General features: G+C 33.5%; 1 protein-coding gene across 1 annotated transcript in view; it reads left to right on the forward strand.

The window, feature by feature from the left end:
• The window catches only part of cdh22 (cadherin 22), a 210643-nt gene that overhangs the window by 70702 nt on the left and 119721 nt on the right, over positions 1–20220 (forward strand). The gene's annotated exons all lie outside the window — the stretch shown is intronic.

Consider the following 20220-nt stretch of genomic DNA (forward strand, 5'->3'; position numbering starts at 1 on the left):
TGCAGGTTTGGACACATCATTACAAACAATGATTTGTTTTATTTTGCAGTGCGTGATCTAGTGCTGCCTTGCATCTGGCGTTGGCTTGTACCCACATGGGCACGTTCAGATCTATGGCGTTTCTCTATTCACAACAAACAGGAGTCACAGCACTGGAAGCCTTGCTCCATTATGCCAGCTGACTAAAATTTGAACACATAACAAAACATTTTGTGCTGCATTGTTGTAGATATAATGTAGTGCTGGTTTTGCTTCAACGCAGTGCCACAAATATTTATTGCACAAAAATGGCCTTAAAATCTAAATATTAGTGAAGGTTATTTATGCATTATTGACTACGCACATTGTTGTCAAAACGAGCCATATTCATCTTCACTGCAAATTAGTGTGTGTTTAACTTAGTCTGAGTTCTTTTTTATTTTATTCTGTGTATTTTTGTTCATGGTTATTGAGGATGAGGCGTCACACAACCTGTCCATGTTGACATCTGACAAATTTAACAAGCTTTTACCAAAAAATAGATTAATTTTCACATCATTACTAATTCTGCATTAGACATCAACAAGTCTTTTTAGTTTTTATGAGTATTTGTCCTTAAATAGAGTTATAGCCTGAGTTGCATTCACTGTTGTTTTGGTATTATTTAGATATTATCATAGTATTAATTTATAACTTTTTATATTTATAATTTTTTTTATAAATGTATAACTTTATTTTATATTTTCAGTTTTCATTTTAATTAAATTTTAATTTTAATTCAGTTTTTTTGTGCTCATTATTATTGGTTATTTATTTGTTTGTTTGTTTTCCAATTTTAGTCAATTGAATTCTTTAAATTAAATGTACTTAAGTTAGTTGCCAAAGCAACATTTTGTTTTGCGTTTTGGAGTGTTTTTGTCGTATTTATTTATTTGTGTGTATATCATTTTTATTAACTTTTGTGCTTAGTTAAATAAATCAAATTAAACTAAATGAAAATGTGAAATATTTCCTTGCCAAAGGAAAATGCATCTATAAAATAAATATTTTTAAAGGTTTTGAGTCTTTTTACTTAAGTTAGATTTACTTTTTAAATATTTTATTTCATTTAACATTTATTTTATTCCAAATAACTTTTTTATTATTTAAATTTTTGTTTTATTGAACTATAGTAGCCCTTCTCTAAATTGTTCATTAGTTCAAAATGGTCTAACTACCACCGTAAGCTGGATTTTTCAGTATGGATCATATTCATGTGGGTGTGTGTTGATATTCCTCTAAAGATTCAAAGCACAGCTTGGACACTCAAATCGACGCGTTGTGTTTTCTTAAAGCCAAGGCTGAGATATGAAAAGAGACTTTCAATCTTCGCACCTGTAGTTTTTATTAAGCTTGATTTCTAGCTGGGGAAATAGAACTATTAGCATTCATGAAACGACAATAAATGAAATAAGCGAGCTGGATAAAAGTAGCGCTGAATGCATAGACATGTCCACTTGCATTATTTCAGCATCAGCCGACGTTTATGCACAATCTTCCTCATCCGTGCAGATGGAAAGGTGAGGTGTAGACCCTGCTAATCTGTAGCTTTTTGTTCGTGCCATGTTATCTTTAAGGCTCCGTTAATTGTTTGTGCTCTGCAATCTAACGCACTCATTAATGTCATCTGATGCGAGATTGTATATAGTTTTTTTTGTTATTATTTCAGTTTTAGTTCAGTGTTGTTATTGTTAACTAAACTGAAATTAAAATTAAACCCATAAAAAAGTTACTTGGAAAAAAAAAATAAAATAAATAAAAATAAAATTAATAATATAATAAAAATTAGTAAAATAAAATAATAATAATAATAACATTATTAAAAACTGTAATAGTGCAATAGCATAATAGTATTTAGTTAAAAAGTATTTTTATTTCAAGTGACAAAGTTTTTTTTTTATGGTTTTAGTTAACTATATTAACTCTTTTATGCATTTGGCAGACACTTTTATCCAAAGCATCTTGCATTTAATATATGCGTCATATCAGATAATGCATTCCCTGGGAATCGAACCCATGACTTTGTGTTGCTTGCGGCATGCTCTACTTCTTGAACTCTTTGCATTGTATTGTATTGGCTCTTGCTCTCTAGGTCACCGCAATGCCAACAGATTTAGCAGTAAATGAGATCTGATCAGGAAGTTTATTTTGTGGTTTGTAGAAATAACCTCTTTCCTCATTCATTCCTTCTCTTTCCAGTCTTTCTGTAGGTCTGCAACACTCTCTCAGGAGTCGATCTGTAATGTTTTCAGAGCCGCTCTATCCCTCCATCTTCTCTCTGACATCTCTAACCGCTCAACAAAAGACCTAATGAAGCAGAGGAGGAGGAATATTTGCCCGGTAATTAAGAAAAATGAAAAGAGGCGACATGGAGGTTGTCATGTGCCCTGTAATTGTCCTTTACTCTATGAGGTCCACTTTATACTTCTTTTCTCCTTTTCACCCTCTTCTTGGCCCATTACTTCATGCATGTAATGAATGGGAGGCGCTGTGAATGCCTCGTTTTGCTCGTTTTGCTATCAAAGATAACGCCGTTCGTTAACGCTTTCTGTAGACCTCCAACAAACGACAGTTTCTGGCTTTTTGTGGGATTTGGTTGCGGGACAGATGAAAGGTTCACTAGTGACAAAGGGACATGTGGCCCTTCATATGAAATTAATTATTTTTTAGAAGAGCCTATTCAGAGTGTAATTCCATCAGATAGCTGTTGAGATGTCGAGAAATATCGCTGTATTCAGACGACAACAAATGACTTTGTCCCGCTCAACAATGCCCTGTTTTGTGAAGAGATAGCTTTTGGGAAGCTGCTTTTAATGGCTCCCAGAGGAAGTCAAGCCTTTGTGAGCAATCGTTATTATTTGGAATTGATCTCCAAAAGCATTTTTATACTCAGTTTGTGCAGCCAAATGTCATCGTAAAATCAAAACTGACCCTTTTAATGTGCTTTTCGGTGCATGTTGTTCCAAATTAAAATGGTGTTTTTGTTTTAAAATCTTTCATTAATGTTTTTCTGCTCTGCCTCTGAGAAGACTCTTATTTTCAGATGAAGTCATGAATCCCTTAATTTTTCTGACTTTGTTCTGGTACATAACTTCCACTTTTTATGATGCAATCAATTCCTGATTGATAAAATCAAGCTGTACATTACAATTTTTCATTTGATATCATGTTCCCCTTTAATTAAAATGTTTTAAATATTGTTTCATGTTGACTTTATTTATAGTTATTTTTTTTAGACATATCCAAACCGGTGCTGTTTTAGTATCATTGAGATAATATAGTTGTTATTAGTATTTTGAATATTAAAAACTGTACTATTATAGTTTTTTATTGATATTCTGAGTTAGTTTTTTTTTATTTTTCATTTTAGTTTTAGTTAAAGTTTTGATAATTGTGTTATTTTTTGTCAGTTTTTATTAATATTTTGAATATAAAAACGTACAGTTTGTATCGATAGTTTGAATGAGTTTTTATTTTTAGATTTGTCATTTTAATTTTAGTTAGTTTTAGTAATTTTGATGTGTTTTGTCAGTTTTTATTAATATTTTGAATATAAAACTACACAGTTATAGTGTTTGATCATTTAAATTAGTTTTTAAAATATATTTTTAATTTTAATTTTAATTAAAGTTTTAATTTGTTATTTTATTTCTCAGTTTTGATGAATATTTTGATTAATGCTTTGATATATTATATTTAGTTTCAGCTTTAGTGATTTTGTTGTGCTTTTTAGTTTGTATTAATATTTTGAATATTGAATACTATTTTAGTTTTTATTGATATTTTGAATTAGTTTGTATTTTTATGTTTTTATATTATATTTTTATTCATTTTTTATTTATTTTATAATTTTAGTTATTGTAGTACATTAAGCAAAATCAAAATAATAAATGTTGCCTTGGAAACTAAAATAAAAAAGTGTAAATTATAATTATTATTATTATTATTATTATTATTATTATTATTATTATTATTATTATTATTATAGTTTCAGTTGACTACAATAACCCTGATCCAAATAATACTATTCTCACAGTGGCCATCATTTAAAATGCTGCAAAATCGTATTTATCAGCTGACCGCTCATCATAACAATAGCTTTTGATTTCTGACATGCACAGAATGCAACCATGCAGCCGTATCTAGCGTTTCCATGTAAAACATCACTGAATGGAGTTTTCTGCATGCCGACACACGTTTCATTCGGTTCTCATTTCTTGCAAATGAAAGCACATTGCGACCCGGCGCAAGCCGCTAACGTGATTTCCCAACACACATCGCTCACGATATCAGGCTCTGGCAGAATTCAAATCTTCTGCTCCAGAGGGGCCATTCGAGTGCGCAGAGGGTGGCCTAATGATGCCTGTGTGGCTTTAATGCTGTTTATGAAGGTAATAATAGTAGCGTACAGGTCTAATGATAGTGGTCAAAGTAATAGTAGCCCGGCGCACTCACACAGAGGTGCTACTGTGTGCCGAGATTACTCTGTCATTGTAGCAGCGGGTCATGCAGCTCTCAATGTTCAGGACTGTGATTTGGAGAGCTGAAGTGTGTGTGTGTGTGTGTGTGTGTGTGTGTGTGATGCTACATGCTGAGACTGACTGTGCTGCAGCATGGGATGCGTTCAGAGTTTGCAGGAGATGTGATGTGTTCGAGCGACTAGAAATCAGTGATAGAGAATTCACAATTATACACTTCATGTGATTTTATTCATCAGTAGTCTTTTTAATGTCAGATAATTTGGCAAATCATTTTCCATGAGCATGTAATTAGATTAGCGACTTTCAAGAATGAGAGTGTTATGATTGTTTTTATTTCAACTTCAGTAGCTAAAATCATGTTACAGTTTGAATCATTTCTGTGATTCAATATATATATATATATACAAAGTAATAATTTTATCACAATAAACATATTTTTCAAAGTTGTACTGTAAATATAACAGATTTTATAACAGGTTTAATTCAATGTTTCTTTGTAATTTGTGAAATTTACTAACTTGTTTTCGACACCAAGTTGTTGTTTTTTTTAGATCTATGTTTTACTAGAAATTACTACTTTAGTCTTTCTATGTAAAAATTCTACTTAAAAGTTACATTTAATGTGTTACTTGCTGTTTCTTTGTGAAGTTTACTAGCAATTTCTGAATGAACATTCTCAATGTAATTGTTCATTGTTTATTGATGCTGCATTAACTAATGTTAAAAGATTCAAATATGCATTAGTATATGTAGAAATTAACATGAACTAAAATGAATAAATGCTGTAGAAGTATTGATCATTTTTATTTCGTGTTAACTAATGTAATTAACTAATGTTAGCAAATGATACCTTGTGTTACTATTTTGAAATGTACAGCTTATTGTTGAAGTTGTGATAAAAAAGAAAGTAGTGACAGATCTTTTTGTATCAGAATTGTTTATCAAAAAAGAAAAGAAAAAAAATGTAGGGCGGTCACATGTTTCTGTGCATCTGTTGCTGATTGGATGTTGAGATGTGGGCGTGGCCATCAATAGTGGAAGCAGATGAATGTGAGCTTACAGGGGCGGAGTTTAAGCAGACAGTATGAGTGAATATCCAGTTAGGACATTTTAATTTCAATTTTTTGTAGCAGAAGGAAAAAAAAAGCCACACCATGGCTCCAAAAAATGTGTAATTTAGTTATTTTTGGAGCCATGGTGTGCTGACTTTATTTCTTTATTTTTTTATTTTTTTATCTTTGGTCAAGCAGCCACTTTGAGAAATGTGATGGTGATGCTAGTTTTTGTTTGGTGTTTACAATATTTTTTTTTTTTACATAAAAAAAAATAAAAACGCATACATGGATCGTTTACATTGTGATCTACACCATGCATTTAGAAAATCGAATTTTCATGTAATGGTGATTTTAATGTTAAAGTCAATATATACAGTAAAGGTAACAAAAATAAGTCTTTCAAGTGGCACTGAAAATGCAACTTAAATGTCAAGTTGCATTTTTCATGTTTTGAAATGCCATAGTTAAATAGTTAAGGTAAATATTTATGCATATACATTTAATTAAAACAATTTTTTCCAATATATTTACTGAAAAATGCTTCTTGCAATAATCTCATTGGCATTAATCATATTGCTTCCGCATTCTGCATCATCCATACTGTAATAACATCCAGAGATGATGGATTTTCTTGTGGTGGTGTAGGATAAACACTGCCGCTGTGACGGGTCCCTCGTGAGTCTCAGTGCCGGCTGTAGATGTACTGCAGGTCTGTCTTTATGTGTTCGGTGGGCTCACGGGTCAATAAGACATCCAGCCTGTTCTTCTTCGCTGGTGTTGCAGGTCAGGTGGGACAGCCAGCCGGTAATGGTAGATTTCTACACAGCAGGGACCATAAGTTTAACAGAGTCTCAATCTCCCATACTGTATTTCAATTCAGCTGCCATATTTCACAGTGCGGTTCACATGGACAAATATTGCCACGACAAGTGTCAGATCCCTCACATACACGAGACTGCAGGATCTGCAGTGTAATTTGAGTATTTTCTAATGAAAAGAAAGCAAGCAAGCAAGCAAAAGTGTTTTACCATGTTGCTTTGCTGTTGCTGCCATATTTAAAGGAATAGTTAAAATTTGCTGAAAATGTCCTCACCCTCAGGCCATCCACGATGTAGATGAATGTTTCTTCATCAGATTTGGAGAAATGTAGCATTCAGTCACTTGCTCGCCAATGGATCCTCTGCAGTGAATGGGTGCCGTCAGAATGAGAGTCCAAACAGCTGATAAAAACATCACAGTAATCCACAAGTAATCCACACCACTCCAGTCCATCAGTTAATGAAATGAGATGCCAAAAGAAACAAATCCAACATTAAAATGTTTTAACTTCAAACCATTGCTTCTGGCTAAGATACGAGTCCATAATCCATAATAACGCTTCCTCCAGTGAAAAAGTATTCTCGTCTGAATCAGGAGAGAAATCTGCACAGTTTCAAGCACCGTTTACAAGCCAAAACAGTCCAAAAGAGTCTAAACAAATATGTGGCTGGATTTTGATGTGAGAGACAACAGGAGATGGACTTGTTCACTGTTATTATGGTTTATGGACACGTATTTTAGCCAGAAGTGACACTAAAATGTCTTAGTGCTGGATTTGATTTTTACAAGCACGCAGCTTTTGGCTTCATATGATGTTAACTGATGGACTGGAGTGCTGTGGATTACTTGTGGATTATTGTGATGTTTTTATCAGCTGTTTGGACTCTCATTCTGACGGCACCCATTCACTGCAGAGCATCCATTGCTGAGACACTGATGCAATGCTACATTTCTCCAAATCTGATAAAGAAACAAACTCATCTACATCTTGGATGGCTTGAGGGTGAGTACACTGTCAGCATATTTTAATTTTTGGTTGAACTATTCCTTTAATACCATAAATGAATATGCATGTGACAGTAATGCAGTATGGTGTGATGCAGTGCAATTTTTGTGAGACTAGAGCTCCTAAAGCAACCAGATAGTGTGTCATTAGCATTCTGTGCGGACGAGGTTTTAGTTCTTCTGGGTAGAATATAGAGAGGACATCACACCGGAGACTCATTGTGTATTCAGGACAGAGTTAGACTTTTATAGCAGGGTAGAATATGCTGAAATTTGGCCCATATTGTCTGTTTGTTGGGGGTGTTTTTGAATGGGTGGTTTTGCTAGTAAATTTGCCTTAAAGATATTTATCAGCTCCTCTCCTAGTTTATGGGATTGTTTGCACAGTCATAGCCCGCTGAGAAAGTCAGCGAGGATAAAACGGAGGCTGTGCGTGTTATTTAGACAAATAGATTGTGTATCTAGAGCAAGACACGCATAGAAATCACGTTCATTTGTATTCAAACACTCCAGTCAAAACTGTAAAACTACCATCAATTATACATTATACATAATGTATTGAACTGCACTTGTTGTGCTTCATGTTTGTTGTCGACGCACTAGAAAGATGTGTTGTCTGTCAGTCGTGTTTTCTGTTATTTTACGCCACTCGGGTTTCTCTCTCATCGCATGAATTTGGATTCATAACTCGCATAATTTCTTTTGCCACGGTGCTGCAGTTGAGTAGTCGAATCAAAATACCTTTGGGAAGTCGACTTCCTGCTGTTTGACTTCTTTAAACAGCATTTTGCTGGTTCTTTTGTAATTATTATGCATGCAACTCATATTACAGTAAATGAGAAACTGCATGGAATATTTCTACTTTCCAAAATTCATTTATCACGCCACAAGACCATTTAAAACGAACCGGTGACATCAAAATGTGTTCAAGAAAAGATGATTTTATGCACTCGACCTTAAATTTTGCGGGTGATTAAACGAATGTCCATGAGCGTATTATGCATTGAGTAGAGTTCATTTGTATTTCAGTTAAGATGCAGATGTTTACACAACTGTGTCATCATTCGGTTGCGGTATTTTTAATAAAAGCCGTCCGCAACCCTATCAACCCCATCAAACCGGCTGTTTGCACATTATGCATGAACAATTTTACACAAATAAATAACTAAATAAATGCAGCTTGTCTTTTGATGATGGGTCGAGGGGTCTTGCTCTTTCAGCAATTTCCACAAGCTCTCTAATATAGCACCCAATGCCAATTTTCCTCCTCCGGCCGATGTCCTTGTTACATATTTATTCATTTTCCTCTGTCAATAGGCTAGATATTCCACGCCCGGGGCGAAGAAAACCTCTGAATAGATTTATTAGCCAATATTGTAATGACGACAAGAGTAATGGGCATGTCAGTCAATGGCAGAGAATAAGGGTGATGGGCTTCAGTGAAGTGCTTTTCATTCAGACAAAATATTCAGACTACATGTGAGCGGATATGACGTTTAGAGGTCACTTAGTCAGGATCAAAACTAAACCAAAAACTCCAAAACATGTGTCTAGGTCACATTTCACACACAAATAGACAGCAAATTGTGCGTATACTGTATATTAATCAGCATAAACTACAACCAGTATATTATATACTTTGTAGATTAATACTTTATATACACTACCATTCGTGGTTGGTAAGTTTTTATGCTCACCAGGGCTGCATTTAATTAATTAAAAATACAGTAAAAATTACACAATTGTGAAATATTATTACAAATTAAAATAACTGTTTTCCATCTGAATATATTGTAAATTAAAATTGATTGCTGTGATCCACAGCTGTATTTTCAGCATCATTACTCCAGTCTTCAGTGTCACATGATCTTCAGAAATCATTCTAATATGCTGATTTGCTGCTCAAGAAACATTTCTGATTATCATCAATGCTGAAAATAGATGTGCTGCTGAATATTTTTGTGGAAACCTTTGTGATACATTTGTGTTTTTCAGGATTCTTTGAGTAGAAATGTAAAAAGCACAGCATTTATTAGAATTTTTTTTGTAACATTAAATCAATTTAAAGCATTTTGCTAAGTAAACAATTTAATTATGTATTTATTTATTGTCTTATAATTTTATTAACTTTAATTTTAGTACTAATTGATTAACTTATAGGTTTTAAGCATAGAAAAAAAATCATGTATGTTTTTTTTTTAGGTTTTTCATCTAATTACCAAATTTTTCAGCTATTGAAACATTTTAGCTTGAGTTAAGATATAAGATATAAGTTTAAGAAAAAATAAGATTTGACCAACCCCAAACTTTTGAACGGCAGTCTATATATACAGTATATTGCATTATAATAGTGCGAGTATGTTTGGGATGCACTTAACTGTTATGAAATGAATGTCACAAAAATCTCCTTAATGTGATCCTAAAAATAGTCATTTCACTTTGCAGTGATATATGAGCGGCATATGCTTCTGGCAGGTTTGGTGAGATTCACCTGAGCACATCACGGCCGTGTTTCAGATTTCTCATCGCATCTAAAGGTCATGAAAAGGACAAATGCACAATGGGCCAGATGTTTGCCGTTTATAGTGCAGAAGATGCGTTCGGCTCCTCTGCCATCTGCACTGTTTTCCCAATTTCAGCACGCGGCAAGCTAAAGACTCCAATCTACATGATGTTTCCCATTACTCTGAGCTGCTAAAAGTCAGAGTCACCGTCTTCTGCTGTTGTGCCCTGAGTGCTTGCTTGAGATGCAGGTGCGATAATGACTTCTCTGAGATTTTTGGGCTTGTATAATATAATATCTGCACATTTTACATCAGCTGCGTTCCTGTTCCTCCGGGGCTGTTGTTGGGTTTGAGAGGTTGCCGGTTATCTTTGTGTATTCCCTGAAGCCTTTGAGAGATGGGCCGGGCCTGTCAAAACATTTGTAGGGTCTGATGGAGTTTGATGGGAAATAAATAACACCCAGGGACTCTTTAGGGCTCACTAGCTGCTGATTTGTGTAATGACAAGCGTGGTGAACAGAGAAGAGCTTTTGAGAGGCCGCCGTGTGACTTTTGTAAAATAGGTTGTGTATCATTCAGAATTATTATTATTATTTTAATTTTCAATGTCATTTTTGCATTTAAACTGAGTTAGGTAACAAAACGAAATTAGAACTGAAATTTGAATTTTAATGTAAGTACAATTATAATGAATTAAAAGTCAAAGAAATTCAATAACAAAAACTGTATTTTTTTTTTATGAGAAAAGTTTGTGGGGACAAAATTACAATATACAGACAAAATTATAGACTATTGTGGATTTTTTTTTTTTTCAATTTAGCAAATTCAACTTTCTGTCCAGTGTTATTTTAGTAATATTTGTGTACTATTATAGTAATCTTTTAATCATTTGAAATATTTTATTTTTATATTTTCATTGTGTCATTATTATTTGTATTATTATTTTAAATATTTCTATATTGCTTTAATTAATGTTTGTTTCAGTGTTAGTTTTAGTAATTTTAGTACTTCAACTTAAAACATATTAATTTTGAGTTTCGTTTTCATTATTAATTTGAATTTTCGTTTGTTTTAGTACTTTTATGTGATTTTGTCATTTTTATTTTTATTTTTTATTATTTCTCCATTGCTTTAATGCATATTTAAGTGTTAGTTTGAGTGATTTTAGTATTTTAACTTTTTTTATTTAAAATTGAGTTTTAGTTTTAGCATATGCAATTTAGTAATTTTTATAATTTTTTTTGTATTATTTCTTCATTGCTTTAATGCATATTTCAGTGTTAGTTTTAGTCATTTTAGTATTTCAACTTTTTAATTTTAATTTTAGTTTAAGTTTTAGTATATGTGATTGATATTAGTAATTTTTGTTATTTTTGTAATGTTTCGTTATTTCTTCAGTTATTTCAGTGCTAGTTTTAGTAATTGAAATACTTCAGCTTAAACTTATCATTTTCATCTTTTCATTTTAATTTTAGTTTAGTTTTAATCATTTTGTGATTTTGTCTTTTTTTAATTTTATTTGTTTTTATGTTTCTGTATTCCTTTAGTGTTTGTTTTAGTAATTTTAGCACTTAAACTTATTCATTTAAAGGTTAGTTGCCAAGACAGCCTTTCAAGGTTGTTGTTTTTTTCATCTAATATTCATATTTTATTTAATTCCAAATACCACTAAGATTTATATTTGTTTTATCTTTTGCTAACAACCTGTCAATTTGATTCCTGTCTGCCAATTCAAATTAAACTCACACTTTTTAAATAAAAAAAGAGCCAGTTATTCAGTTATTTTGAATGCTGCGTGGCGATACAGTCCTTATCCAGATGACCTGTCCTATGGTTTTCATTTCCTCAGCCAGTTATTTTTTAACCTGTCCACACCGGTTGCATGCATGCGGCTCTGGAGGTCACAGGAGAGTGGATTTCCACCGTTTGCCGGAGCATTTCTTGGCCTGTCTGCCTTATTTTCCCCAGCGTGTGGAAACAAGTCGAGCTGCATCCGTGAGCCCCTCATTTAAGTCTGCTGCGTTTGTCTAGTCCCAGCTTATTTCCCCCTCCCTGCTCCAGAGGCGGTCAGCTGATGGGCTAAAGGCGAGAGCTCAGGCCTCGCTGACCGAATCTTGGCCTAATGGGAATCTTGTGGCCAGCTGCTCCTCCAGAAAATGAACTGCATTGTGGAAGAGATGCGCTCAGAGTTGCACATGGAGATTGAGGATGAAGTGGTCAAATACGGTGTCGCCTTCACTCTTTCCTCGTGTTGACGGTGGCTCACGATTGGATTGTTTATGCACAATGCAGCCTGTGCATTTTGAATAGCTGAGATTTAGCCTCTGTAGAGGACTCACACAATAGGCTTTCGCTGGCTTATTTATTCTGCTACAAAATGTGCTGTTTTGCTGGATAAATTTGTGCTTTATCAAGCCTGCGGTTTTCATTTGGACGCTTTCGTGGCGCTATGCATCATGACAGAATCTCATTCAGCGCTGCAATTTAGACGTTCGTTCCATTCTTTGGAATCAATACGTGAGACTGGTTTTGAGTATGCGATTGCGTTGAGGCTTTGAAATATTAACGCATTAACAAAGTCCTACACTTTCAATGCTGGTGCACTGAAATGGCAACAGCATCCTAACAGTTCCCCAGAAATGCACAAGTCGATTTAAAATTTGCATTTTTCAAGTCAATATTCGAGTCAATCACTAGAAACGTCTTTTCTCTTGATCCGAGATGCATTCTGTTTGTTTTGAGTGCACTGATGTCAGGATTCAAACAGCTGCAGATGTGTATGCAGTGGCTGCATTTGTTTCTAATCAAATTAAATTGTATTCTTCTCATCTGTGCACTCATTATTATTTCTGATTATATGTCAGGGAAACACTTTTTTTTGTATTAATTTTTTTTTTTTTGTATAATTTTTTTTTTAAATATTTCTAAATTGCTTTAATGCTTATTTCAGTTTTAGTTAGTAAGTTATTGATTTTGAATTTTGTTTTCATTTTATTTTTAGTTTACGTTTTAGTGATTGTATGTGATTTTGTCATTGATATTTTATTTTGACATTTTATTTATTATTTTATTATTTGTTATTTTATTTATTATTTTTAATATGTCTATATTGCTTTAATGCTTATTTTAGTGTTAGTTTTTGTAATTATAATACTTCAAAATAAATATTAATATTGAGTTTTATATTTTCAGTTTTCTTTGTAATTTGATTTTGTTTTAGTAATTTTATGTGATTTTGACATTTTTATTTTTCATTAGTAATATGTATATATTTCCATGTAAGTTGTAAGCATGAATTTATTAATTTAGTATTTTATATTTTAGTTTAAGTTTTAGTGATTTTATGTGAAATTTTGAATATATTTTAAATATTTATATATTGCTTTTCATGTTATTAATGTTGTTTTTTTTTCAGTTTTCATTTTAGTTGAAGTTCTAGTAATTTTATGTGAATTTTAAAATGTATATTTCTATATTGCTTTAATGTTTATTTGTTTGTTTTATAAATGTCTTGTCTCTCGATCAGAGATGCATTCTGTTTGTTTTGAGTGCACTGATATTAGTATTCAGACAGCTGGAGATGTGTATGAAGTGGCTGCATTTGTTTCAAATCAAATTAAATTGCGTTCTTGACGTCTGTGCGCTTTATCATGATTTCTGACGATATGTCAGGGACAAACTGTTGAGCGTCCCGATGCGAGCTGACAGCAAATGCAGAGGGGCTGTAAACACCCTGTGTCAAGGGCAAAATGAGACGCTAGCGCTAACCGCGGATGCTGTCGATGCTAGTGTTGACGCTGTGATCTGTCTGTGAGGTCTCATGCTCGTCTGACGGCTAATTAAAGCTGCAATAAGCCCAGATCACTGCTCAGATCATGGGCGCTGCTCATTTTTATATTGGTTGTTTTTGTTTTGATTTTAATGTCCTTTAATTATTTTTTTTTATTATTAATTTACTTATTTATTTATTTGTGTGTGTGTGTGTGTGTGTGTGTGTGTGTGTGTGTTTGCACTGGTTTGGGTGGTTTACGGGGACACAAATTTGTATAATGACATGGGTACGACAGAGGTATTACAATGTGAGGGTGATTTATGAGGACTCTTTCAGTGTCTGTGTAATTCAAAAGGCTTAAAACATACTAAATGTGTTTGTTTTTTTTTATCTAAAAATGCAGAAAGTTTTCTGTAAGGGGTAGGTTTAGGTGTATGGTTGGTGTAGAGCGATAGAAAATACAGTTTGTACAGTATAAAAACCATTACAGGGGACCAAATATCCTCACAAGGAGAGTAAAACCGGAAATTGTTGACATTGTGGGAACGGCCTGCAAGGGAAGAGGGAAAAAAATATATATATTAAAAATAGTAAATACATAAATAGTAAAAACAATGCAGACAGGTTTTCTGTAAGGGGTTTAGGGTTAGGGTTGGGTTGGGGATAAAAAATGTTGTATATATAGACGTCTATGGAAAGTCCCCACAATTCACAGAAATAAACATGTGTGTGTGTGTGTGTGTGTGTGTGTGTTTGAACAAAATTAACATTTGAGATTTTTTTTATTTCCAAAACAAAGCTTTTTTTTCTAGAAAAACATGGAAATGCATAATTTTTCTACTTCCTGTCCTGTTATTTTAGTATTATTTATATGCTATTATAATATGTATTCATATTTTAAAATGGCTTTTATTTTTATATTATCAGTTTTAGTAATGTTCTTGTCATTTTTAACAGTTTTGTTTATTATGTATTTGTTACATAATTATATTTTATTATATTATATATTTATATTACATATTTATTTTTTATTTTAGTTTAGTTTTTTTTTTTTTTTTTTTAGCAATGTCAGTATTGTTTAAACTTATTTTTCATTTCACTGCCACTGTTTTTTAATTGGCACTTTTGCCTTATTTTCTTGTGAAAATATCAAAAAGTTCTTGAAACAAGATACATTTTCACTGCATAAGATATCAGGGCTGGTTTGCATAGATTGTGTCTTTTAATAAAAGTGTGTTTGGTTGAACTTTAAGTTAAGTTGACAAGTGAAAACAAATCTGCCAGTCTATTAAGATGAAATGCACTAATATTCAAAATAAAGTCTGTGACTAAAAAGTCTTAATATCTTATGCAGCATTGCTACCCAAGTAAATATATCTTGTTTTAAAGATTTGTAGAGATTTCAACTGCAAAGCAAAGCCAAAAGCCCTCATTAAGGATCTAATTCTTTGCTGTGTCAGAAGCAGAGCTCTTGAAACAGTATGACATATAATGAGTTAGAAGTTAGTGTTTTGAATTCTTCTTGTTATTGGGATTGTAATTCATGTTCTTTTGGAGAATGCTATTTTATTGTACAGTAGCTTGTTGTTGTAGCAGTGATGTATTCACAACAGAACAGTCACTTCAAGTTCATCTGCTATTATGGGCAAGTGTGAGTTGTAGTGTTTATATTTGATTAATTTCAGTTTATGTAATTAATAAGGCATGCAAGTTAGCAAAAGTTTGGGTAATTTGCCTGAAGTCTTTAAAACACATTTTAGTGCATTGTTAATATGATGCAGTGTTACTTTGTCCGTAATTTTTTGTCAACACTATGTTTTAGTTAAAATAGGTTTTTGTTTTTTTTGTTAAGCTGCATCAGTTTTTTTGTCACTCCTTTGATTCCATTGACAAAATGAAAAACATTTGAAAATAACGTTTTGTCATGGTTGCATGTGATTGCATGCGTCACTTTTGACTCAAATAGTCAGAAATGTATTTTCATAACACTTTCGTATCATTTCAAAGCAGTTTTACAGAAAATTATATTGTTAATGTTTATAATATCTAAATGTCTTCATGCCTTATAGTTGCATTTAGCAGATTAGAGCTGGACGAAAATATAGTTACATTTTGCAACGATACAAGCAATCATGCAGTTGAGGTTTGCCATATAGTATAGATCGCCAGATATGAGCAGTGTTGGGAAGGTTACTTTGGAAATATAATAGGTTACAGATTACAAGTTACCCAACTTAAAATGTAATAAGTAGTGTAACTTTTCAATTACTTTATTAAAGTAATGTAACTGATTACATTTGATTACTTTTTGATTACTTTTCTAAATTTCTAATGTTTTCAACTGTTTATCATTTTCAAACATGTAAACCAGGCAGGGTTAACCTTACAGTAGTACTCAACACTGATTACTGTCACTCTTTCGAAATCCTTCATCACTTGAATTAAGATTATATTTCAGTTTTAAAGTAGACATTGGATGTAATGTATCTTAACAGTCTGTGGACACAACCACCCTACAATGATAAAAATCCATTCACTCCTTTTTTTTAATCCCCCAAAATCCTAAACAGTCTCAATTATTAAGCCGTTTAGATTTTCTGAGCAGTATGATGTCATATTGTTCAGGCCCCGCCCACAACCGCTGATGTACTGTCCAATATTAGCATATTTTCACCTTCAGCCAGTTGTACAAAGTCTATCATTTTCTCCAAGCTCCAGCAGCTGTAGCGACAATGTCTTGTAAGCAATGCAGGTGTTTTGTAGTTTTGCGATGTAGAAGAACATAAGAATCTTAATTTTCTCCCATCATCAGAGCAACTGAGGACGCAGTGCATTAGTTTTGTTTTTAATGGTAATGCGCCACTAAATACACCTAAATTCGTTTGTCTGCGCAAATAATTTTACTCCAGACGGCTTTCTGAACGAGGGACAATTCAAGGCAGGTTTTGTTAAAAAGTTAAAACTCAAGCATAGATCAGTACCCATTGTTCGTGATCCAGCTGCACCTCCAGAAGTAAGTCTGACACTTTATATTTTTTATGATTATTTGCAAATCGCCTTTGCTCTTTCACGGAAGAAAGGGGCGGGTGAGCAGAGCTCATTAACATTTAAAGGGACATGCCCCAAAATGAGTCGCTGTGAACAGAGCAAGGTAAAAGGGTGTGGTTTTACACGCCCACTGAAGAATTTTAACCAAAGTATGTTGCAGACCGTTCATGAAGACCCTAAAGAATCATACCAACTTGTGGAAGATCAATGTCCCCTTTGAAGCACAGCCACCACAAAATCAGACTTACTTTGAGATCATTCTGAGGTTAAATACATATTTAAAATCATAAGAAATATTTGATTAGCTATGATACCATTTTTAAAATCAAATCTTTACATAGCTATGACAGTAAACACTGGAATCTAACAATGCCTTGGGAAAAAACAGTTAATCTTTAAAAAATAAAGCATAGCTATACATAAACCCATATAGGGAATAACAGAGTTATCGAATAAGCATGTTCTAAACTCCTGAAACATTGGTGTTTCATATTTTAGAGCAGTCACTGCAATTTATGAAAGAAATCAATAAAATCTGTATGTGGGAGTGTGTGTGAAAAAAAAGCAGATGTAACCCCCTTTGTAATCCTTAACATTTTCATAAGTAACTGTAATTTAATTACACATTTTTTCTCAGTAACTGTAACTGATTACAATTACTTTTATTTTGTAATTAAATTACGTAATTCCGTTACATGTAACTAGTTACTCCCCAACACTGGATATGAGTATATTGTATGCATGCAGATAAAAGTTGATAACTTTACATAAAGAGCCGAGCAATATTGTAGTTGGTATTTGTGACAAAAAAAACATGCTGTTGAGATTTGCTATATAGTGCATTTATACACCTCTGCAGGTATTCTAGACCTCCTTGTTGTTCTGTAGGCCTGTGTAACATGTGATTTACTGTAGTCACGGTTTGTACCAGCAGGGGTTAAATGCTGAAGCCAGCCACCCAAACTCTGACCCCTGGTTGGCACCCCCGGTGAGGGCCCCGAGGAGCTCGTGGACAGCTGTCAGCTGGAAGGCCATGATCACCGGTCAGCGCCAGGACTTCCACTCCTGCCAGTCACCCGTGAGACGAGCCACTGAGTAATTGCGCAGCTGGCAGGGAGAAAAGCCCGGGAGAGAGAAAATAATAGGGCGAGAAAGATACGAAGAGCATAGAAGCTTCTGAAGTACACTCTTAAAAATAAAGGTTACAAAACAAGCTGTTGCAACAAAGCCATAGAAGAACCATTTTAGCAATGCTAGCAACATGCTAGTAACATGCTAATCATGGTAGTAGCTTGCTAATCATGCTAGCAACATGCTAGTAACATGCTAACCATGCTAGAAACATGCTAGTGGCTTGTTAATCATGCTAGCAACATGCTATTAACATGCGAACCATGTTAGAAACATGCTAGCAACATGCTAGTAACTTGCTAATTACGCTAGAATCATGCTAGCAATATGCTGTTTTAACATGCTAATCATGCTAGTAACTTGTTAATTATGCTAGAATCATGCTAGCAATATGCTATTAGCAATGCTACTCATGCTAGAATCATGCTAACAAAATGTTAGTAACATAATAACCATGATAGCCACAATGCTAGTAACGTGCTAATCCTGTTAGAAACATGCTAGCATTATGCTAGCAACATGCTAATCATGCTAGAATCATGCTAATAAACTTGCTAATCATGTTAACAACATGCTAGTAACTTGCGAATCATGCTAGAAACATGCTAGTAACTTGCTACTCATGTTAACACCATGCTAGTAACATGCTAATCATGCTAACAACATGCTAGTAACATGTTATTAACTTGCCAATCATGTTAACAACTTGCTAGTAACTTACTAATCATGCTAGACTCATGCTAACAAACTTTCATACTCAAACTTTCTGGCTAGGCTTTTTTGAGCCGACTTAAAGTTTGTCTACAAACTTTACCCATCTAGTTTTAATATAAAATATTTTCTATGTGCATATATAGTAATATGTAATTTATTCCTGTGATCAAAACTGAATTTTCAGCATCATTACTCCAGTCTCAGTGTCACATGATCCTTCAGAAATCATTCTAATATACTAATTTCTGATTATTATCAATGTTGAAAACAGATGCTGCTCCGTGGAAACTCTGATAAATTACCATTCAAAAGTCTGGGGTCAGTAAGATTAAAAATGCTGCTGCCTTAAATTGATCAAAAGCAACAGACATTCATAATGTTACAAAGTAACATTTCTAATATAAAATAAATTCTGTTCTTTTGAACCTTCAATTCATCAGAGAATCCTGAAACGTATCACTGTTTCTACAAAAATATTCAGCAGCACATCTATTTTCAACATTGATAATAATCAGAAATGTTTCTTGAGCAGCAAATCAGCATATTAGAATGATTTCTGAAGATCATGTGACACTGAAGACTGGAGTAATGATGCTAAAAATTCAGCTTTGATCACAGAAATTAATTACATTTTAACATATATTCACATAGAAAAGTTATTTTAAATTACAAAAAAAGATATTTCACAATCTTTACTGTATTTTTTCTCAAATAAATACAGCCTTAATGAGCAGAAGAGACTTATTTCAAAAACATTATATAATTCCAAATTTTGACCAATAGTGTATAAAAAAAGGTTTTTGTGAAGATTCTGTTGGTAACAGTTGTACAGGAAGGGAGGGATATAGAGAGGTTGTTGGAGGAGGCAGCAGCAAACTACAATTATCGTAATTAGCCATGCGGCTTTTCTAAGGCTGTGACAATATATGTCTCCTCTCATAACTTCCTGTAAGCAAACACGCAGCTTAATGAGAGGCAGCATACGCTACAGCACCATTTACTCTTCATGCTCAATCCATTACAGCCGCCACCGTCTGCCAATCGAGTCCACTTTCACCCGCGCTCCGCTCCGGCCCCTCCAACACGCTCACTCCACTCTGCCAAGGAAACAGCGTGTCTTGGACATGGGCTACTTCTAACCGGATCCCCATTGCAGGCCATAATAGCTGGTCTCTAAAGCTCAGAGTTGCAGCCAAATGGAAGAGTGAGGCGACACTAGAGGTATTGAGGCTTGTCCAGGTGTTTGTGAGTGCTGCTAATTGATGCCGCGTTCCCAAATATTTGGGTTTATGTGCGTGACGTGATTATCTTGTATGCGGCGCTAATACTGAATCATTATCAAAGGGCAGCTGTGTTTGGGAGAAAACATTGGAGATTTATTTATGCATCTTGAATTTAATGTTTATGCATACAGTGGATAGTAATTTATATAGCTGCTATAACCTTCATGCTGGTTGGCATGTTTTAAGGCTAATGATGCTTCATTTAAATGCCCTGTGCCGTATCTGACAATTATTCAAAATGTATTCAATTGATATTCATTTTAATTCATTGCAGTATACAATACATTTTTTAAAACAATAATAAATTGTGGTATAAATATATAGTTAGCTATAAAACAGTATATTTTGACTGTACAATAATAATAATAATAATAATAATAATAATAATAA

Source organism: Sinocyclocheilus anshuiensis, unplaced genomic scaffold (assembly GCF_001515605.1).
Source record: "Sinocyclocheilus anshuiensis isolate Anshui unplaced genomic scaffold, SAMN03320099.WGS_v1.1 scaffold447, whole genome shotgun sequence".
Classification (NCBI taxonomy): Eukaryota; Metazoa; Chordata; class Actinopteri; order Cypriniformes; family Cyprinidae; genus Sinocyclocheilus; species Sinocyclocheilus anshuiensis.